At 35.5% G+C, this 23,842-nt stretch overlaps 1 long non-coding RNA gene across 2 annotated transcripts in view; it reads left to right on the forward strand.

Moving 5' to 3' along the window:
• The window catches only part of LOC136793680 (uncharacterized), a 300,761-nt gene that overhangs the window by 272,809 nt on the left and 4,110 nt on the right, over nt 1–23,842 (forward strand). For both annotated transcript variants that reach the window (XR_010839291.1, XR_010839292.1), the window contains 2 exons: nt 4,191–4,411; nt 13,637–13,705. This is a non-coding gene — a long non-coding RNA (uncharacterized lncRNA). The remainder of the gene's footprint in view (nt 1–4,190; nt 4,412–13,636; nt 13,706–23,842) is intronic.

Genomic DNA, 23,842 nt, shown 5'->3' on the forward strand with positions numbered 1-23,842 from the left:
CGTTCCACGTTCTCAAATACCTTATTGGAATCAGGCACTTCTAACACCAATTAGGCTCACTATAACACATAACAAAACAAAATCACTACATTACATGGAATGGTGAATGACTGGGAGTTTATTGAATTTATAGCTGGCTTTTCTTTCCAAGTGCTTTTATTATTTATACTAAATGATGGTTGGAATTCAAATAGATAAAGCATCCAATTTACCCATGAATCAATGAATACAGCAATTTGGAATTTGTTACTTGGGTATCTTACTGCTCTTAGCATGTAGGATCATCAAAATACCCCAAGGGCAGTGATAAATATTTGAATAAACAGCAGTTCAATTATTTCTGTTCATGAAATGAAAGGTTTTACAAAAGTTAAGTATTATATATTACCTACATCCTCTGAATCAAAACAACATGGGAAAGGGAATTATTCTGGAAGTGATTTAAGTCAGATAAAAAGGGAAAAAAGGAGTGAGAAAGAGCTAGGATATACTAATCAAACTGCAAACTGACAATCAATATCTGAGTTTCACTTGTGTCCACAAAAATTGCACTAGTAATTGCCAAGTAATCCTGAGGAATCCAAAGAGGAATGCCATTCTCTATATACAAAAGCAGGGATTTATGAAGAGAATTTTGCTTGAGATTCTGGGAAAATTATCTATCTATCATCTATCTATCTATCTATCATTTATCTATGAATTTGTGTGTGTGTTTGAACCTCTCCTATGCATTTTCTAATTGATCCTTAATTTTGTCATATACTAAGAAAAGAATTTTTAAAAGGGAAACGAATCTCCTCGACAGTGGAAACTGGGCTTAAAAATGAAGAAGTTCCCTCAAGGATAATACTATCATATTCTTAATTCTGGATGTAATAATCTTTCTTCAAAGAGAAATGTGGCCAAACTAATGATAAACTGCTTTGAAATTCCAGATGGGAAAATCACTGTATGTCTCACATTCAGATTTGTTGCTTTTGGAAAGTAGAAAAATTAGCAGATTCATCAAAATAAGGCCTTCCACTTTCCATCATGATTTTGATGAGGATAACCTCTCATATTCACCCCAAATTTTGGCTTCTCAGTGACAGTTTTGTTTTTTTTTTCCCCACAATTAATGATCAGTTTAGCACTTTTGAAGCAAAGTGCTATGTAGAATTTTTGAGGGAAAATGAGTTTATAACCACATAAAAAATCAGCTGTTCTTGTTATGAGCCAACACTTCACTGGATCACAGTTATTTAGACCCAGGATCCTGGTAGGATGCCTGGGTTACCGCCTCTTTATGTTCAGAACTCAGCTAGCTGGCAACACACTCATACTAGTCACAGATGTAGAAGACACTTGAGTAAATAATGGTTAACTGAGCCAAGAACTCTCCATCCTTGACAACCTTTTCCACTATGACTGTTCATTCTCTTCTCTGCTAAAGCTGGGCCTTGATGTTTCCAAAATTCACAAAAGGAAACATGTTCACTGAGTGTCTTCAGTGGACTAGGTGCAGGCACCAGTGATTCAAAAGTGAACTAGGCCCAGTCCCTGCCTTCAGGATGCTTGCAGTTCTCTGAGGGGAGACAAAGAGATCAGCTATTATCATATTATTGTTAAGAGCTACCATATTGCATTCCCGGGGTATAAGAGGAGCAAAGTGGAGGGATAAGCATGGTGAGGGATCCAGCAAGGACCATCAGCAATGGGTGTTTGAGAATCTGTGGTCTGTATGTTGAAAGATTAACAGGGGATTGTAAGAGGAACAAAAGAGGGAAAAAGATTATTAATAACAGTAGCCAACACTTGTGGAGTGAGTGCTAGGCATAAGTTACCGTGCTTAATACCCTCGAGCCCCCTATGTGTTAACTTCTGTTAGTATCTCCATTTCACAGATTAAAAAAAAGTAAAAACTTTTGGGAGGGTAAGTGATGGACATGATATTCAAAGCCATCCTCTTTATAGGGGGTCTGCTCTTTACCAAGGCTCATATATGACAACAGAAGGGAGGGGAATCAAGTAAAGGTGACAAATTATAATTGTTTTTCACATTTTTGTAGTATGGTTATATATGAAAATAGAGAAAATAAGAATAATTATACTGAAGAGGTAGGAAGGGATACATCAGGTGGCATCATCTAAGCTGTACTACAGAGTATGGATTTTACCTGGAAAGCAATGAAGTATCATGGAAGAGTTTTCAGCAGTGTATTCCACTGGGGTCTACTGGAGTTGAGCTGTATTATTCTGCTGTTCATGGATGAGCCGGCTCGCATGTGTGGGCACAGAGTGGCTGTTGGCTGATTTAGGGTAACCTTGACTGGGACAAGACTGCCCCCATTTACCTCTGACTCTCCAGCACCTGGTCTAAGCATGTTCTCATTACAAAGTCAAAGATACAAGGGTACAAGTGGAAATGCATAAGTGCTTTTACAAGATTCTCCTTCTATAACTTTTGCTAACCCTATCCAAAGCAAGTCAGATAAATGAACACAGAATTGAAAGGCAAGAGATCATACTTTGCTTCTTGATGGCAAAGGGCATTAACACAGGCGGGGTAAGTAAGTGAGCCAGCAATGCCACTGATCTGATATAGTTTTCAAAAATGGGCCTGTCAACTTATACTCCCTCCAGTATTGTTTGAGAGTCACAGTTACTCCTCCTCTTCCTTACCAACACTTGGCATTCTTTTCTCTGTTTAAGAATTCTTCATCCTCTTCCTCCTCCTCTCTCTCCTCCTCCCCAGCTTTCTCCTCCTCCTTCTCCTCATTAGTATCGTTATTATCTTAGCTCTTCTGGGGGATGTGTACATATTTGGCATCATGGCTTGTTTTTTTTTTAAAGGGCGTTTGCGTTTTTGTTTGTTTTTAAAGAAGATGATGGGGGTAGGAGTTTATTAATTAATTTATTTATTTTTGCTGTGTTGAGTCTTCGTTTCTGTGCGAGGGCTTTCTCCAGTTGCAGCGAGCGGGGGCCACTCTTCATTGCGGTGCACGGGCCTCTCACTATCGCGGCCTCTCCTATTGTGGAGCACAGGCTCCCGACGCGCAGGCTCAGTAGTTGTGGCTCACGGGCCTAGTTGTTCCGCGGCATGTGGGATCCTCCCAGACCAGGGCTCGAACCCGTGTCCCCTGCATTGGCAGGCAGATTCTCAACCACCGCGCCACCAGGGAAGCCCGGCATCATGGTTTTGTTTGCATTTGCCTAGTAATTAAATAAGCTAAATGCATTTTCATAGCTTTATTAGTAATTTAGATATCCTCTTTTATAAAATAAAATGCTTAAATAAGTTGTCTTTTTGTTTGTTTAGTTGGAGTTTTTGTCCATTTTTTCCCTGTTGGGTTGTGTGTCATTATTTATAGAGTTGGGTACAAGTTTTACTTACAGAGCTTTATTTATAGTTTTATTTATAAGTTGATTAAGTTATAAGTTGAATATATATATAAGTTGAATAAGTTATAAGTATAACTTATTTATAAGTTTCATTTATAAGTTGATTTTCCCACTTTGGAAAACTTTATATATATGAAATTTATGTACACACATGCACTTGCACACACACACATAGATTTCTTCCTTCCTCTTTCTCTGAGTTGACTTTTCATTCTCTTAACGGCTTCTTTGATGACAGAATTGCTGAATAAATCCATTCTGCATTGCATTATTATTATTTTGCTCAATCCTGTGCTAGGAGATACATGTGATTGAATGGAAGAGAGTATCCTTTCTGCATAAATATTTTGTGGTCTAGATTAAGGGTCAAGCATAACACTCTGAGAGGAAGCAACATAAAACCAAATATAATTTTGAGCTACCGAGGCATTTAAAAGCCTAATTTAAATTCTGTTTTTTTTGTATTAGTTGTTTAAATGTGTATAATTCACTCATCCTCTTTGAGTTTCAAATTCCTTGAAGAATGTATTTTGTTCATTCCTCAGTCAAGTAAAAGACATAGTTCATCTGTTAAGGTCATGTCCCACATTGGGAGAAATATCTCCATCTTAAAAAAATGCTAGAGTGAAAGGATAATATTATTTACATTATTCTATAATAGTTCAGAAAGAGAGAGAAACACATGTAAAGCTATTTGGAGCTAGGCTGCATGTTTTGACTTACTATTACAATTTCCCAAGAAGTGACATTTAATGTGTTAAAGTGTCCTGAGTTTCTGATAAATATTGGTATATCGTTTCATATTGCAGAGCAGGGAGAGAAAAGCCTCCAGGGGAATAATATTGAGAATTTTACATGATGGCAATCTCTCAGGAAAGGCCGGTTCACATTAAGGAGAATGCAAACTGAGAAGAATTGTTGGAAGTCACTTCACAAAGGTAAATTGCTGTGCACAGAGGAGAGAATTTGAAACCAAGAGCTCCTAGAAAGAAGAACATTCTAAATATATGCACAGCCATCTCACCCTCAGGTATGAAGTTCTTCTCCAAGGCTAATTTCATAGTGTTATTTTAAATGAAAGTTTTATTCAATCTGTAATGCCTTGAGATTGCAGCATATAGATCTCAGAGAGAGAAGAGTCTTCCTGTAATAACATAGGATTTAGTCTTCCACATCTCTGAGCTATTAAGAGGAAATTGTCCATGGGATTATATCATTAATTTAAAGCTGCTACAATTGTGTGTGTGTGTGTGTGTGTTTGTGTGTGTGTGTGTGTGTGTTTGGTCAGTATGTTTTTAAGGAATGTAATAGTTGGAATTCAAATATATTTGAAAAGGTATGTAATCATTTTCATTTTGTTGAAATTGGGACTTCAGAGAAATTTGCCTCTTCATATGTATGGTAGACTGAATAATTACTCTCCAAAGATGGCCATGTCCTAATTCCTGAAACCTAAGAATATGTGACCATACATATAACAGAGACTTTGCTGATATATGTAAATGCAGGATTTTGAGATGGGGAGATTATCATGTTGGCTCCATGTAATTAGAAGGGTCCTTATAAATGGGAAGCAGTAGGTAAGAGAGAGAAGGCAATGTGAGGATGCAAGCTGAGATAGGAGGGATGTGGCTACATGCTAAGGAAAGCCAGCAGCCTCTAGAAGCTGGAAGAGACAAGGAAGGGATTCTGCCCTAGAGCCTTCAAAAGGAAGCAGTCCTGAGAAGTAGCCCCAGAGTCTGTGTCAGGGTCCCCTTGCATCTCTGGCTGAGTACTGAGCTTCATATGCCTAAGACAGGGTCCTGCGGGGCCTGATAGAGAAGAGCTACTGGGAAGCTGTGAACTTATTGGAGATTCTGTAATTCACACAGTGTTGGGTGATATTAAAATTCCAACTAGCCAGGGTGGAGAGACATCACTAAGTAACCCAGGCATTTATTTGAAATTCCAGAAAAGCTACATTTTAGGAGGAAGTTTTCTCTAACCCTAGATTAGCCCTACACTAGACCCACCCTAACAAAGCCTAAAATACAACCTCAGCAATGTCAAAATAAGCCACTATTTAGCTGTCCATCAGAACAACACTCGAAAATCTTTGGGTAGACAACTAAATTCAGACTCTCAACAATATGGCATTCAGAGTGTTCAGACTGACAGTCGGGGAAGTTCACCATTAAGGTTTCCCTTCAAGAAATAACTTGCTATCTTGCTACAACCAGGACAGTTAGCTGGGAGCCTCTGGATGCAGTGCTTTCATGATCCAGCTCAACTTATGAACCAAAGCTCTTGCAGGTCAGCCTTCAGCTACTATAGGGCTCTCGAATAAGTGCTTGTGTTTTTAAGTGATGTCTCTCCACTCTAGCTAGTTGGAATTCTATTATCTACCAGCACTGTGTGACCTCTGCATCCTCCAGAATCTCTATTCTGCTAGAACTATCTAATCATAATTAAATTCTTACTTTTCACCACTCTGGATATCAGATAATTTCCAAGTATGGTTGCTTGCTTCTTTTTTCCTAGTATCTTATCTCTCTGACTGCTTTTCTTGACACACAAGCCTTCAGTTTATATAATCTACCCAGCTTGCTCCTTCATTATTTCTTCCCTAGATTATTGTAAAAACATCACACCTGATCTTTAAAAACACCTGCTGCTGTTTTGTATTCTAGGAATCTGGGGCTCTTCTAGTTACCTTTATCCAACATTTTCTTAGGAAAATTTCAAACATAAAAAAAAATTAAAGAATTTTGCAGTGAATACCCAACTATCTACCACCAATATTATGCAATTAATATTTTACAGTATTTCCTGCAGATCCATTTATCCATCTGCTGGTCCATCATTTTTTGTTACATTTCAAATAAATTCTAGGTATCAGTAGTTATATCTGAATGTTTTATTTAATGCATATCATTAACTAGACATCAATATTTTGCAGGGTTTTTTCTTATGAGATAAAATTTATGTACAATAAGGTGCACACATTTTGTACATTTTCTTTACATCACAGAATAACAATAGTTTTGGCAGGTGATAGGGAAAAATAATGGTAGAAGAAATGAGCAAAAATAATGATTTTTCCTTTACACAAAAATCATAGTTTACATATACTCATACAAGTACCTATATTAAATCATTTGAAATAGTTATGAAAACATTAGTTATAATAATATTGGGGTAGTAGATTGGGGAGGATTTTAAATAATTGCGTTTAGGTTCCTATTTTATGTTATTTTTATCAGAGTCTAACATATAAGTTTTTAACAATAAATTAAAATAAGAGGTGTTGATCATATTGACTTGAAGGGAATGAACATAAAGATTGAAAACAGAGAAACTAAGAATTTGACAGAGACCTTAGGATGAGAGATACAGGAGGGGAGAAATGCTTTGCTTATAAATGCCAGGAAGTCATGTTGATGAAGAATTAATACATGCTAATTTAGCTTTATTAATTTAGTTTTTTCAACTTACTTTGGCATAACATATTGAATATTTGGAAGGTAACATAAGCAAAACATCACACATATTATAAATATCTAGAGGTAAAATAGATGGGTTTTTCAACTGTATTTAATTGCATTACTACTATTAGCATTATTATCACTGCTATTACTATTGCTAAAGCTTTTATTTTATTGATTGAATCTTCCAGTTTGTCAGCTCTCATTACCAAAAAGCTCTGTAAGTATTATCCTTAGGTTAATATCTATAGATAAGAGATAGTTCTATAGACTCCACAGTTTTAAACACTATAAATACTATTTTGTTAATAGGTTGCTTCCTTTATATTAAGTTACCCCTAAAAACTACTTTCTTACAAATAGCTTATGCAGTTTTAAAACTCAACAGATCTGGGTTTAATCACAATTACTGAGAAATCAAGCTCCCAGCTTGATTTTGGCTAGCTCATGTTCTAGATGAGCTAGCCAAAAGTTATTTCATAAATAAAAGCCATGAGTTCTCAAATAGAGAATTGCCTTGCTCAGTTAATAGTGGAATTGGGGTAGAAAAGTTGTTCAGTTCTGAAGGCTTGAATCATTTTCCTGAATGAGGAAAATGACTTTTCCCCCTGCCCCAACTTGCCTTCCCAGTTCATCCTTAGAAAATCCACATTTTTCTTCATCACATGCCCAGGGCAGTCCGAAGAACTTCAGAGATGGGTCAGAGTAAATGACTGTACTTTTCTTAAACTTGAGGGCACTTGCATTTATCTTTGCCTCTAAGAAAGAGAAACAGAGAGGGAACCATAGTAGGGGAAAAGTACCTTGGAAGGAAGTATGGTTTCTCCTATTTTCTAAATAGCTTTAATTGCCTTTAAATAATTATAAAAGTAATTGATGTTTAGTTTAAACATTTTGGAAACTAAATAACAAAAGCACATAGAAGAAAATAAAAGTCATTATAACCTCCTCACACAAAGGTAAACACCTTGTGGTGTAAATGTTTCTGGTTTTATATATATGCATATCAAATAATGTACAATTATATGATATGAAATGATATATAATAATACATATACTCTCCAGCTAGCTAACTAACATTTTTAGAGAAAAAAGAATATAACTTAAATTATCAATAGGAATTATTAGTGATTACTTTGAATTCCATTGAAAGAATGTTGTACTGTAATATACACACATGTACATGTGTACATCTTTTAAGACTTTATTTTTTTAGATCAGTTTTAGGTTTACCACAAAATTGAGAGGGAGATACAGACACTTCTCATATACCACCAGCCCACATGCATAGCCTCACCCATTATCAACATCACTCACAGGAATGGTACATTTTTTACCAAGGATGGACCTACAGTCACACATCATAATTACCTGAAGTTCATAGTTTACCTTAGGATTCACTCTTGGTGTTGTACCTCCTATGGGTTTGGGTAAATATATAGTGGCCTACAGCCATCTTATAATATCACAGTGTTTTTCACTGTCCTTAGACTCCTCTGGGTTCTGCCCATTCATTTCTCCCCCTGCCTCTAGCCAGCAAACATTCATCTTTTTACTGTCTCCATAGCTTTTCCCTTTCCAGAATGTCATATAGTTGGAATCATAGTATATTGCCTTTTCAGATTGCCTTCTTTCATTTAATAATATGCATTTAAGTTTCCTCCATGTCTTTTCTTTTTTTTTAATTTGAAATAAAGCAGTTTATTACACACGTCCTGGAAGAGACACATAACACAACACCAATATCTTTGAATCAACCCTTTGTTGATAGCTTAAAAGTTTGTATACCCAGGGTGATATGCCAGAGTTAGATCCAGGATGGGCAAGAAGTAGGAAAATGAGGATTATGAGAGAAGAAATAGGAAAGGAAACCCTGTGCTTTCATCTCACAAGAGTTCCCAAAAGGAAAATCAATTTTCAGAAAAGAATGCATATGAAAATAGAGGATCTGGAAATTGTCCATGTGTTTTCATAGCTTGATAACTCATTTCTTTATAGCACTGATTACTATTGCTTCCAATATGTATGTATCTTTAGGGAAAAATTCAACCGATATTTCAGCGATATTTTTTTCTAATAGAACATGTTAATAATAAATGTGGGCATTTAAATTAACATATATCATTAGTGAAAACTAGTATTAAATGTATTTGCTTTTCATATATTTTGGATATTAATCTATTAATTTATAATATTTATTTCCTTATTGATAGTAGGAGCTCTTTGTATATTTAGTACAGTAACTCTTTTCTTTCATATATATTTCAAATTATTTTTACCTGATTATTTTAACTTTTGTGTTGGTAAAAGGCATTCTTTCTGTTTGTTTATGTATCTGTTTTAGGGGTAGAAAGTGATAGGATCATTCTTTCTAAAATCAACATTTACAACATGAAAATTCAAAATTCACCCACCCACATCACTATCTTATTACAGAATGCATTCCCATAGAATATAATTGGTGTTTGATTGTTTTTACCCTTCAATCAGGCATACCTGTTTCACAATTTAAAGTTCTCTCTGCACAGCATGTAAAGAGGTTGATGTTCTTGCATGCCAAAGAGTAAATCTATAGGAAAACTGCCCTTAACCTCTCTTTCAAGGTGCTTAGTAAGATAGGATTTGAAGAAATAGAAAATTTGACTTATATTGATTCTATGTCCTTTGAGAAACAGGCAGCTTAGGCTTGATTAATGAGTATTTCCCATCTCATTTATGTCCCAAATCCCTGAAATTGACATCTGAAAATTCCCGTGTATTGTTCCAAGGTAAATTATGTTGAGTGCCTTCTCTGGTTGTAGTATCTCTTTGCCTCCAAATGGCCAAGTGCTATATTCCTAGCCATGTAGACAACAGATAGTTTGGGAAGAAGCAAAAGAAACAAAATCAAAACAAGCAAATCAAACCAAAAAAATTGAAATATGATAAATATGCTCTGAATCTTAGACCATAGCTACACTGAAATATTTTTGAGATGGTTTTTCTTGCATCCGTGGACTCCCAAAGGACCTTTTTGTTTTGTTTTGTTTTTATATTTAAAATAGAGTAACAATATCAGTATGAGTTAACCAATAGGAGACTGGAGATTTTGTGTCATTATTCTGAGATTAAAATTGCGTGCTCTTTTTCATGAATTTATAATCCAACATCTACACTGATACCTACAATTAAAGAATCTCAGAAATGTAAGGGATCTTATAGATATGTTAATGGAGTGTTTTCTATAAAAGGATATACATTAAAATCATCTGGAAATTTTTTTTTTTAAATACACATGTCAGGCTTATTTCCTAGAACAGGAATTGGTAAAAAAAAAAAAAAAAAAAAAAAAAAAAACTCTCTTTAAAGGGACAGATATAAAATATTATAGGTTTTGTAGTTCACTCAGTCTTCATAGCAATGACTCACCTCGCTATTCTAGCCAAAAAGTAGCCATAGATAATACCTAAACAAATAGGTGTAGCTGTGGTCCAATAAAACTTTATTTATAAAAACAGATAGTTGTCCACATTTGGCCCAGGGCTGTAGTTTGCTGACCTCTGCTCTATAAGCTCAGTTTGATGTGTTAGCGACTTAACTGGTGATAAAAAACAATAGCATTTGTCTTCAGAGGAGGATTGCAGAAACCAGTTTCTTTAATATATCACCCACAATGTCTCGAATAAATTTAAAAAATACTGGACATGAGAAGGAAACAGAAATACCAGCCACAGTGAAGAGGAATAATACTTTAAAGTAAGAGATTCACAATTGCTCAAATGTTGAAATTAGCAAAGCCTTTAAAATAAGGCTTTGATAAGTTAGTTAAAAGTACACTGAAAATGATGACTATATAGGTAAAAATATTACGAGTTTAAGGGAGATAATGAAACATAAAAGAGAATCAGGTTTAATAAGAACTAAAGAATACAGTAGTTGAAATAAATAATAAACATGAAGACCAGACAATAGAGAAGCAAGTGGGTCTTTGGTAAAAGGGAGGCAGGTATTCCCAGCAGAGGAGACAACTTAAGCAAACTCATGGCAGCATTAAAAAGAAATGCATGTCATAAAAACTGCACAGAGGTGGAGTGACTTGTCCAATATCATGCAAGAACTCAGTGGCAGAGCTCGTTTTCAAGTTCAAAATTCTTTCCACATCTTCTTCCCTGGTGGTAAGTATCCAGGCTCTGCCTAACACACTGCTTCAAGCTTCTTGAATAGGATACTTGCCTGATTAATTGCCTTCCAAATAGGTGCTCAGAGAAAATTATCATCTTCACTTCATATTTGCAGCCAAAATTATTTGCCATAATTTGCAAAACAGTTATGATCATGGTAATAACCTCATTTGAATAATCAAATGCAATTGAAAGTAAATGTGCCAACTTAGGCTGGACATGAGCTATTGTAATGTGCATTTATGTTTAACACCCTTATGTTTCCCTGGATGCTGTGATGGACTGAGCTCTGCAATTTAGTTGTATAGGCAAATTTTCTTTCAACTATCTCTATCCGTACATTTGAAAGGGAGGGGGAACCATCAACTTTCTGTAAACTGATTATAAACAAATTACAATAGGGCTCAGGTAATGAAGGATGGGCAATTATAATTTCATTCCAATTATTATTATTGGCAGAGCTATATTGGACTAGTGTTAAGGAGACATGAAATAAACTGGATTTAACAAAGCAAATCTGCCCTTTTGTGCGTTTCATGTAGTCTTGCTGAATACTGCAGTATACTGTAAAGTGTGGATGTTTCTATTTTGGCTGCTCTAGAAATTCTCATATTAGTTGAAGCTAGTGTCTTCTAAAATTTTTAGCTTTCTGTACAGGAAAGGCACAATGTGTTTGGAAGTTGGAACTCCAAGATGTGTATTAAAGAAAAATTTGCATATCAAAGACATTGCTTTTATCTACATCTTGTATTTACTTGAGATAGGTTGGGACTGAAGAGCAGAGTGTGATATGCTATCATTACAGCTCTCCAAGGTTACCCTGTACAAGACTTGCTAGACATTTCAAAATAAGTGTACTGCAGTAACTAGTTGGCTGATAAACCACTTCACACAGTGAATATACACAACTTGAAACTCTTAGAGTAACAATTGTGAATTCATCTATTGAGTTTATTTATATATAATTACTAAAAGTATTGAGATGGTCTTAGGTAAAGACCATCTATGGGCATCCTAGAGGGGATGTGTCCCCTGATATAACCAGGCCATCCCTGTGGGTGGAAAAGATGGACCCCTCTAGACTTCCCACCCTGTAGATTCTTGATATAAATAACAAAGTGAAACAATCATACATTGCCCACAAATGTGTCCTCATATGCTGTACTTTCATCAGCTTTAGGCAAGTATAATTAACTAGGCAAGTATGTTAACTAACAGGCATGAAATAATAATTGAGGTTTAAATATTTGGCATTTCATTTTTCTAGAAGATCCCTCAGAATAAAAACATCTTTGTGCCTGGTCTAATAATAAACCCACTAAATTAACCCCTAAGTCCATAGCCAACATAAATAGAAATCAAAATTAATGATTACTATCAACATATGTTATTATGTACCTGGCACCAGGCTGAGCATCTTACAAATATAAACTTATTTGTTTTTTATCAATGGCCCTATGACAGAGTTATTACTATTATCCCAATTTTATCGATGAGGAAACTGAAGGTTATATATATTATTCAAGAATTTGGCTGCTCAAGAAAGTGGAGACAAGAGTACCAACAGCAAAATCCATACTCTGTACCAGAGATCTGCAATCTAGGCGAGGGGTCAAATCTGGCCCATTTTTGTTTGTCCCGTGAGCTACTTTTAAATAGCCGAAAAGAAAAAAAAATCAAAGATGTACAATATTTCCTCAGCCATGAAAATTATGCTAAATTCAAATGTAAATGTCCATAAATAAAGTTTTATTACAGCACAGCTATGCTCATAATATATTCTCCATGCATGTTTTCCTACTATAGTGACAGAGTTGAGTGGTTGTAACAGAGACCATATGTGGATACAGCTATGCTCAGATGTATTCTCCATGTCTGGTTTCCTGCTATAGTGGCAGAGTTGTAACAGAGACCAGATGTGCTTCTGTCATCATTTTTCCCTGCTGCTTGGCACACTACAACTTGAGCGATGCAGTTATAACTGACAGTGTTTTGATGCCTCATATATGGCACTCAAATAGGTCATAAAATATCAAGATATTTTATTTATCTTTTTATTACTAGTGCATAATAAACAATGTCAAAATAACAATAATAAGAAAAAATAATGTTGTGATTTAAAGGCACAATAGTGTGGATTATTTTGTTATTGAATTAGAAGTCAAAGAATTGTGTTTATTATGCAATGGCATTATAGCTATTCTAAAAGAATTCATTATACATTGACTTTAGCAAACTAAGCACTCATGACAATATCCCTATTGTGGGATATTGGAAAGCAAAGTTTATAAAAATTAGAAAATTTGAAACAATATCTTATCACAGCAGAATTGCATCACTAAAATAAAAATAGGACCACAATTAAAGTGCCTGAGTGACTCATTTGTTAGCCAGGCAAAGAAAATCGTTTACCAATTGTGGGTTAATTACACCATCTTTGATTACAACAGCAAAAGAAATGTGTCCAGAGAAAAACAAAATTGTTAAAAACTATTTGCCTTTCTGTGAAAAAAAAAAAATGAAGAGTTGTGGATATTAGGAGCAAATCAGTAGTCAATTAAAAATAAGCTGGATGATTTTGAGTTGTTCTCCTTGACTATTGATGAGTTAACAAATTTTACTTTTTTCCAGGAGTCAATACTGAGTTTGAAGTGATTGAAGAATTAGCCTTTATGAATAACCTGCATGGAATAACCACAGGTAAGAATATTTTCAAAGAAGTTGAAAAAATACTAATTCATTAAAATCTGAAGTGAAATCTGCTATGATGTGCTGTAACTCATGGTGGTAAAAGTATGGGTGAAGCATAAAAGACTCAATTTGGACAGATTTACAAAGCTTATGAAAGTGTAAGTTATTTAAAGGTATGTTTATTTATTATTCATCAGCACGTACTATGTGGAAAATATTTTAGCCTGTTGAATCAGTAATATCAATGGTGAACATCATCTACTCTAGTGGATTTAACATTGTCATTTCATGAATTTTCATAAGAAATAGGAGTTGAATATCCTAACTTGGCTTTACCACATAGCAGGTTGATGGTTTACCAGTGGTGAAGTTTTATTGTGATTTTTTTTAACATCTTTATTGGAGTATAACTGTTTTACAATAGTGTGTTAGTTTCTCCTTTACAACAAAGTGAATCAGTTATACATATACATATGTTCCCATATCTCTTCCCTCTTGCGTCACCCTCCCTCCCACCCTCCCTATCCCACCTCTCTTATTGTGATTTTTGATGGCAGGATCCAAATTGAATTTTTTTGAATAAAAAGAACTACCCTCAATCATTATTGTTAAACACTGACTAGCTTTAGAAACTAGCTTCTGTTGCAGATGATAATACTTAGTGAATCCATGTCAACGTTCAAGGTGAGATATAGCTTATATACGAAACTTACAAAACTTATATTGGTTTAAAGTCATTTCCATAAAAACTAATGTTTCAAATACAAGTAACGTCAACAGACTTATAACCTTCCCATGCTGACAAGAGTTAAAACAGGAGGTAAAATTATCACTATCACACAAATTTTCAGTACTCAATCTACAAATTTCTAAGCTTAAACTATAGTTCCAACAGTTTGTTTCAAACCTCACACCCAGTGGAAAAAAAAATTCTATATTTCAAAATCAATTTAACCATTAAATTGAGTAGCTTTCACCTAACCTTTAACTGGAAATGATTAATCTGAAATATTACGGCATGTTAAAAGAAAAATATCAAGAGAAAAATCTAGTAGAATTCTATAAATGCCTTCCAAGCAAAAAATGTACTCAATTTAAATTGAATAAAGAGTGACATCACCAAGATGGCAAAGTAGGAGATGCCAGCCTCTGTTCCACAACAAAGATGGACAATTTGACAGTTATTTATGGGAAAGAACAAACAGCTCTGGAAGAGCGCAGGGGTCTACTTAAGAAACTTCAGCAGCATACTAGAACAAAAAACCTGAGAATAACCAGGAAAAAAGTGAAGGAAGAACAGCTTCATTTTGCCTGCATCATCATCATTCCCCAGGCCAGCACTGCTCAGTGCCAAGAGGAAACTCCCCATCTAGAAGGTGTTCCTCTGATTGGAAAGAGAGAGTGGAGTGAATGACCAGCTTCCCCACTCTTTTGGGGCACCAAAAAGGACCTGCTTTGATTTCACCCCACCCAGAGACCAGCAAATCTCTGATATATAGAGATGGCTAGGAACAAAAAAGAAGAGCAGGGGCTACCAGTATCAGCCATGCAGCAACAGCAGCTGTTTTTCCCAGTGATGAGCTCTGCAGGAGATCTTAGTAGCTTTTGCCATTGAAGAAACCAATGGTCAGCACAGCCATAGTGGACCCCATGCAGATTTCACCATGCTTTGTCCTAGATGTATTCATGTTCACAAAAACCAGCTACCCAGTTCCCTCCCCACTCCCTCCTTGCACCTCCATCAGAGCCAGGGATTCACACAGGCCACCAGCCCAGGCTTCTATGGCAGCATGGGTGTGAGATGCCAGCCTGAAACCTCATGGCTGACTACTACCACTAGGTGCACACTTAGGTTCATCCTCCCTAGCTGTGCACCTGTATACCACCAGCTTGACCTTTGTCACCAGTCTCTACTGTGATGTGCACACCCATGGCAAGATCCTTCTACCACGAAGGATAGCATCTAAACTAATCTCTGGTTTAATACTAAAACTATTCTTAATCATGATATATTTGAAAACCACGTTATATTTATAATGCAGTTTCTAAAACAGATGCACATGGCATATTCACTTTATAGTACAATAAATTATAGATACAAAAACTCAGGTTAATGCTTTCAAGTTATCATCTTAATGCAAACAAAACTTTCCTTTAAAAAAGATTTTTTGGGGGGCTTCCCTGGTGGCGCAGTGGTTGGGAGTCCGCCTGCCGATGCAGGGGACACGGGTTTGTGCCCTGGTCCGGGAGGATCCCACATGCCGCGGAGCGGCTGGGCCTGTGAGCCATGGCCGCTGGGCCTGCGTGTCTGGAGCCTGTGCTCCGCAACAGGAGAGGCCACAACAGTGAGAGGCCCGCGTACCACAAAAAAAAAAAAAAAAAAAGATTTAAAAAAAAATTTTTATTTTGAAAGAATATTTCTACACATTTTTAGAAGTCATAAACATATCTAGGCCATAACATGTCCTGACAAGCATTCAAGCACATTCCACCTTTACCTATATCATTTCTGTACAGCTAAGGCCATTCCTGTTCTTTCTTAAATATGAATGCTTAGTCCATTAGATGATATATCCAGTTACATATTTTCTAAATGAAGGAGATATTTTAAAATATGACTTTCACAGAATTGTGAACAACTCCCCACTTTTCTTTTAGCATCTAAAAGAAAATGCTGGCAACATCATTGAATAGTAATTAAAAAGAACATGGTGGGAAGAAAATGTCAGTTACAATGGTGGAGTAAGGACTTTCACAACTTCTCTACTTCATAAAATCAAAGAGAGCACTGGCAAACATTGTGAATATCAACTTTTTGACAAATCTGGAAATTAATCAAATACTTGCAACAATTCATAAAACACTTAATCCAGGAAAAAAAAAGGCTGTGTCTCAGTAAGAATAACAAGCATTATGTTGTTTTAACTTTCTCTATCCCCATCCTCCACTACCTGACTCAGTAGTACCCTTGAAAACTAATACCTGCTTAATTACAGTAAAAACCATCAGTTTAAAAGTCCATCGGGCAGAACTGAGTTGAAGCTCCTCTAAAACACTGGGTTGAGGCTCCTACAAAGCTCCATTCCTAGAGAAGTTTAATTTTTGACTTATTTAGAATTTCCCCAGAAAAATCCATCTGCAAGAGTGTTCTTTACTTGACCTGATGTAGAGCCCACCTAATGTGAACACCTTTTTCTCCCAGGATAATTGTCAAAAGCAATCAGTGGCAATTGTTTAACATTGCAGGAACAACAAAAAAACTGACAAAAAAAAAAAAAAGAGAGAGAGAGAGAGAGAGAGAAATCTGAGAAATGAGATGGCCGTAGAAGCTTTGTAAAGTTCTGACATATTCCTGAGAATCTAATAGTCCATGAACATGCAAAGATCTAGGCACAAGCTCAAGAAATACCTGAGAAGGCCCTAAGTCCTCACCTCTGGCTGACCTTGAAACTGCACAAGCAAGAAGGCAGAGTTGTAAACTGCCTACCTGAGCATTGAAGGTATGTCCCAACATGAATGCAGAGCCCCTGGGCAAATAGTCTGGGGGACTTATTCATTCTAGACATTTAGGGAAATATTTGGCAATCATAAACTGACACTAAGCTATCTGAGCAGAAACTACAGTGGCCACAGAAGACAAAGTGTACAGACTTTACAAAGTTAAATCAGCAAAGTCACTAAGCAAATAAACAGTATGAACAAGAATAGAAACAACAATAAACAGCAATGGCAGCTTATGGGAAGGGAGGAAAATCTGATATCCAGAATAGTCACATTTTATTATTTAAAACCTTCAGTTTTCAACAAAACATGTGTAAGACACACAAAGAAACAAGAAATTATGGCCCATACAGAGGAAAAAATAAACAATCACTAGAAATTGTCTTTAATAAAGCCAAGATACAGAATTTATTGAAAACAGTGTTTGTTGCCCATTCTGATTTTTATCTCAAAAAGTCAGGAATGCAACAGCAAAAGACTTAACTTTCTAAGTATCATTTCTTATTTCCCAAATGCATGTGTTCTCTCTTTCTGTATTTTAAATATATTGAAAGAACTAAAGTAATCCATGCATGATGGACTATAAAACATAAGAGAACTATATATCATTATGGAAAGAACATCAAAAGTTGAAGGCTTTACTACTTCACTTTCAATAATGGATAACAAAATGAGACAGAAGATCAACAAGGTAATAGGACATATAAAAGACACAATAAACAAACTAGACTGAATAAATATCTATAGAGCACTGCTATGATCTGAATGCTTCTGTTCCCCCTCAATTCATATGCTTAAATTATAAGCCAGAAAGATGAAGGTATTAGGAGTGGGACCTTTAGGAAATGCTTAAATCTTGAGGGTATAACCTTCATGAATGAGATTAGCACCTTATAAAAGAAACACACAGGGATCCCTAGCACTCCCACCATGTGAGGACACAGCAAGAAGGAGCATGCTATGAACCAAAAATGAACTCTCACCAAAATTCAAACATGCTGGAGGCTTGATCTTGGACTTCCCAGCCTCCAGAACTGTGAGCAGTAAATTTCTGTTGTTTATAAGCCACCAAGTGTGTGGTGTTTCGTTGTACCTACTTGAAAAAATGGACAAGCACAACAATGTCAGATATATTATATATATTATTTTCAAGTTCACAGGAGTCATTCCTCAAGGTAGCCCATATGCTAAAACATAAAACAAGTCTCAGTATAATTAAATGGATTATAATCATATAAATTATATTCTCTAAGCAAAATGAAATGAAATTAGAAGTCAATAACAGAAGGAATTTTGGAAATTCACAAATATGGGAACATTAAACAAATACTCTTATACTCAATGGATCAAAGAGGATAAATTAGAAAATTCTCTTCTATAAGTGAAAACACAAAAACAATGTTCCAGAGTTTGTGGAATGCAACTAACACAGTGGTTACAGGGAAATTTATAATGTAAAAAGATATATTAAAGAAGGAAGATCTCAAATTTATAATCTAACATCCCACTGTAAGAAACTAAAATAAAAAGAACTGGGTACTTTGTTACAGCAGGTCTGAGAAAGTAATACAAATTTTGGTATCAGAAGTGGATATGTTCCTATAAGATATCTCAAAATATGGCAGTGGAATTGGTAATGTATTGAGGCTGAAAGACTTTTGAAAAGTGTATTAGGGAAAGCCTACATAGTCTTGAGATTTTTGATAGAAATATGGAGGTTAAAGGTGCTTCTGGTGAGATCTCAGATGGAAATGAGGAATACCTTATTGGAAATTGGAGGAAAGGTGATCCTTGTTACAAGTGGCAGACAACTTGGCTGTACTGTGTTATAATGTTGGACGGAAAGTATAACTTTTAAACAACGAACTTTTATATTTAGCTGAGGATATTTCCGAGAAGTGGGCATGGTACAGCCCAATATCTCCTTGCTATTTATAGTAAAATGTGAAAGGAAACAGATAAATTGAGGAAGGGACTATTATGTAAAAAGGAACCAGAACTAAGTGGTTTGGAAAATTCTCAGCCTATCCATATTACGAAAGAAACTAAGGCCTGCTCTGGAGAGAACACTAAGAATACTACCAGAAAATATTTTGCTGAAGATATTAATCATGTGTGATTTGACTTTAATCAAACATCTCATCAGAAGCCAGCATAGAGATGGTGTGCATCCTTTTGACTTTACATCCATGGGAGACCAACAAAGGTTTTGAGAAAGATATATCAACAGAAACACTGCCAGCTTGAACTGAAGTATACAGGGACAGAACAAAATGCAGGAAGGCTATCAGACTTCCAAAAGTCTACAAGAAGGAAACAGTCGAGAGGATGAAGTCATGTCTGCCTCTGCAGATCCAGAGGGCAGGGCTCCAGTTGTTTCCATGGGCAAAGAGGTAGGGCAACCAACACCTTCACAGTTGAGAGGGCAGTGCCATCTCTGAGTGCTGAAGGGGGGCAGTGGGCTGCTACCATAGGCCAGAGCATGGGGCTATTCCTTGGGATCCAGAGAACAGAGTATATAGCCAAGGAGAATCATTCTCCAGACTTAAAATCTAATGAAAATTTCCCCTGCTGATTTTCAGACTTGTTTGGGACATGTTACTCTTTATTCCTTCCATGTCTTCCTTTCTGAATGTGAATATCTATTCTATCTATGCATGATTCAACATTGCATTTTGGAAACAGATAACTTGTGTTTTAGTCTCATTAGTCCACAGATGGAAAGGAATTTTGCTTGAGGATAGATCATACCCCAAGTCTCACCCATACCTCATTTAGATGATGAGACCTTGGACTTTTTGAGTTTATCATATTTAGCTGAGATTTTAGACTTAGAGTTGATCCTACAATAGGGTAGGGCTTTGGGGAATGTTAGGATGAAGTGAATGTATTTTTTACATGAGAAGGATGTGAATTTTTGGAGTCTAGCGGCAAACTTTACTGGGCTGAACAGTGTCTCTCCCAAAATTCATATCCACCTGGAACCTGTAAATGTGGACTTATTTGGAAACAGGGTCATTGCAGATGTAATAAAAGTTAAGATGTGGTCATAATGGACTAGGATGAGCCCTAAATCCAATAAACAGTGTCCTTATAAATAGAGGGGGACTTGGATACAGACACACACAGAGGAAGGAAGACCATGTGAAGATGGACATTGGAGTGATGCAGCTACAAGCAGAGGAACACCAAAGCTTGCCAGCAACCAACCTCTAGAAGTTAAGAAAAGACAAGTAAGAATGACCCTGCCAACAGCATAATTTTAAACATCTAGCACTCAGAACCGTGAAGACATAGATTTCTGTTGTTTTAATTTACAGAGTTTGTACTACTTCATTACAGAAGCCTCAGGAAACTATTAGACAGTCTGTAACTCCACCCAAAAAAGAAAAGGAAAGCAAATTGAATTAGTCATCAAAATCTTCCCAAAAAGAGAAGTCCAGGATTAAATGGATTTATTGATGAGTTCCACAAAATGTTTGAAGGGGAATTAACACTAACTCTTCACAAAGTCTTCCAAAATTGAAGAGGAGAAAATTCTTCCCAACTTATTTTATGAGGTCAGTATCACCTTTGAGCAGACAAAGGTGTTACAAGAAAATAAAACTACAGACTCCCTTAGGAATGTAAACTCAAAACTCCTCAATAAAATATGATCAAACCAAATGCAGCCAAATATACAAAGGATTATATACCATAACCAAGTGATCAGTAGTGCAAGGATGCTTCAACATAAAAAATTAAACAAAAGAATATACTGTATTTATAGAATAAAAGACAAAACTTACACAATCCTTTTAACTGATGCAGGAAATAGTATTTGACAAAATCAAACCCCCTTCTATATTAAAAATCCTCAATGAAACTTTAAATAGAAGGAAACTTTCTCAAGCTAATAAAAGGCATTTATGAAAAACCCACAGCTAACATCATCCTTAATGGTGAAAGACTGAAAGCTTTTCTCCTAAGGTCAGATATAACACCAGAATGTCCACTCTATTCAACATCATATTGAAGGTTCTAAGTAGAACAATTAGGCAGGAAAAATAAAAGTCATCAGACTGAAAAAGGAGAAGTAAAAAAATTTCTCTATTCACAAATGATTTTGTATGTAGAAAATACTAAAAAATTCACACACAAAACTCTTAAAGCTGATAAACTACTTCAGCAAGGTTTCATGATATAAGATAGATATTATATAGATATACAAACATCAGTTGTATTTTTACACACAAGCAGTGGTTACAATAGCATCAAAAAACAATAAAATGCTTAGGAATAAGTTTAACAAACTTGGAAAACTTGTACACTTAAAACTACAAACCATCACTGAAATAAATTCAAGAAGACCTAAATAAATGGAGAAATATATCATGTTCATGAATTGGAAAATTTAATATTAAGATAATGCTACTCCCCATATGGAACTATAAATCCAACACATCCTACATCACAAGCCAGGTTTCTTTTCTCTGTGTGTGTAAATTGACAAGCTGATCCTAAAAATCTTACGTATTTTCAGTAGAACCAGAATATCTACAACTATCTTGAAAAAAGAAAGCTTAAAATTGAGGGAATAATGTCTTCTAATTTCAAAAATTACTACAAAACAACAATAATTAAGTGTGTGGTACTGACATAAGCATAGACACAGATCAATGAAATAGAATTGAGAGTTCAGAAATAAACCTTTGCATTTAGGGCTTCCCTGGTGGTGCAGTGGTTGGGAGTCCGCCTGCCGATGCGGGGGACATGGGTTCGTGCCCCGGTCTGGGAGGATCCCGCGTGCCGCGGAGCAGCTGGGCCCGTGAGCCATGGCCGCTGGGCCTGCTCATCCGGAGCCTGCCCTCCGCAATGGGAGAGGCCGCAGCAGTGAGAGGCCCGCATACCAGGAAAAAAAACCTTTGCATTTAAAGGCAACAGATTTTTGACAAAAATTCCAATATAACTTAATCATAACTTAAGGAAAGAATTATTTCTTCAACAAGTGGTGCTGAGACAACTTGCTATCCATATGCAAAATACAAAATTGGATCTCAGCCTTACACCATGCACAAAAATTCATTCAAAATGCATTAAGAATATAATGTAATTACTAAAAATATAAAATATGGACTTTAATTTTTGTGACCATGGATTAGGCAAAGGTTTCTTAGATATGACACCAAATGCCCAAGCAAAAAAAAAAAAAAAAAAAAAAAAAAGATATTTGTATTGGATTTCATAAAAAACAAACCTTGTGTCCTTCAAATGGTACTATCAAGAATTTTTTTAAAAAACAGATAATGGAATAAAATATATACAAGGGACTACTACCTATACTATGTAAAGAACTCAACAATAAAAATACTACCTATTAAATAATGGGCAAAGTACTTGAAAATTTCAGTTTACCTACAGAAGTTATCCAAATGACCAATAATCACATGAAAGATGCTCAACATTATTAGTCATTAGGGAAATGCAAATTAAAACCACAAGGTATCACTTTATACCCACTATCATTGCTATAATTTAAAAAAATGGATAATAACAAATCTAGGACAAGAAGAGCAGAAATTGGAACCCAAATACATTGGTAGTAGGAACTTAAAATAGACCAGTGACTTTGGAAATTAGTTTGGAATTGCTTCAAAAATATAAATATAAGATTACCATATTTCCCTGCAGTTCCACTCCTGGTTATATAGTCAAAAGAAATGAAAATAAATTGTTCACACAAAAACTTGTACATGAGTGTTTATTGAAGCATTATTCATAATAGCCAAAAGTTGAAACAATCCAAAGGTTCAATAATGAGTAGATAAACAAAATGCTATATACCAATACAATGGAATACTGTTTAGCCATAAAAATAATGAAATACTAATACATGCTACCACATGGATGAACCTGAATACTTTAAACTAAGTGAAAGAAGCTAGGCACAAAAGGCCAAATATTGTATGGTTCTATTTATTTGAAATGTCCAGAATAGGGAAACCCATAGCGGCAGAAAGTACATTAGTGATTACCTGAGGTTGAGGTTACAGAAATATGAAGAGTGACTGCTAATTCACAAAGGGGTTTTTGGGAGGCAGTAATAATATTTTGGGAGTACACATTGTTGGAGCTTGCATAAGTTTGTGAATACAAAAATCCACTGAATTTTTAAAACTTTTATACTTTAAAATAATGAATTTCATGGTATAGGAATTATATATCAAAAGTAGCTAAAAATACTATGTGATATATAATATTAGACATGACTTAAAGTAGGCACAGGATAGGAGCCTTCACTGTAAATTACTGAATGATTTATGTATTTCTTTTGTTCTAATCATTTGACTCTAAAAATACTGCTATCTGTGCCATGATTTCTCTGAGGTGATTCTTTTTTTCTTGTGATTTCACTATCATTTCTTCACTTTCTTTTTCTCCCATTGAAACATTGGTAATAAATTCAGTTTTTAGAAGTTCATTTCTATTAAAGTCTATTAAATGTTTAGAAATTTATGTATGAAACTGTGTGGCAGATATTTTACCAGGTACTAGGGATAAAACATTGAAAGATAAACAAACATATTCCCTACCACCGCCGAGTTTTGGGGCTAAATAAGGATTGGCACAAATTATGTCGGTAAACAAAGCCAGCGTAATATTTCT

Source organism: Kogia breviceps, chromosome 2 (genome assembly GCF_026419965.1).
Source record: "Kogia breviceps isolate mKogBre1 chromosome 2, mKogBre1 haplotype 1, whole genome shotgun sequence".
Lineage (NCBI taxonomy): Eukaryota > Metazoa > Chordata > Mammalia > Artiodactyla > Physeteridae > Kogia > Kogia breviceps.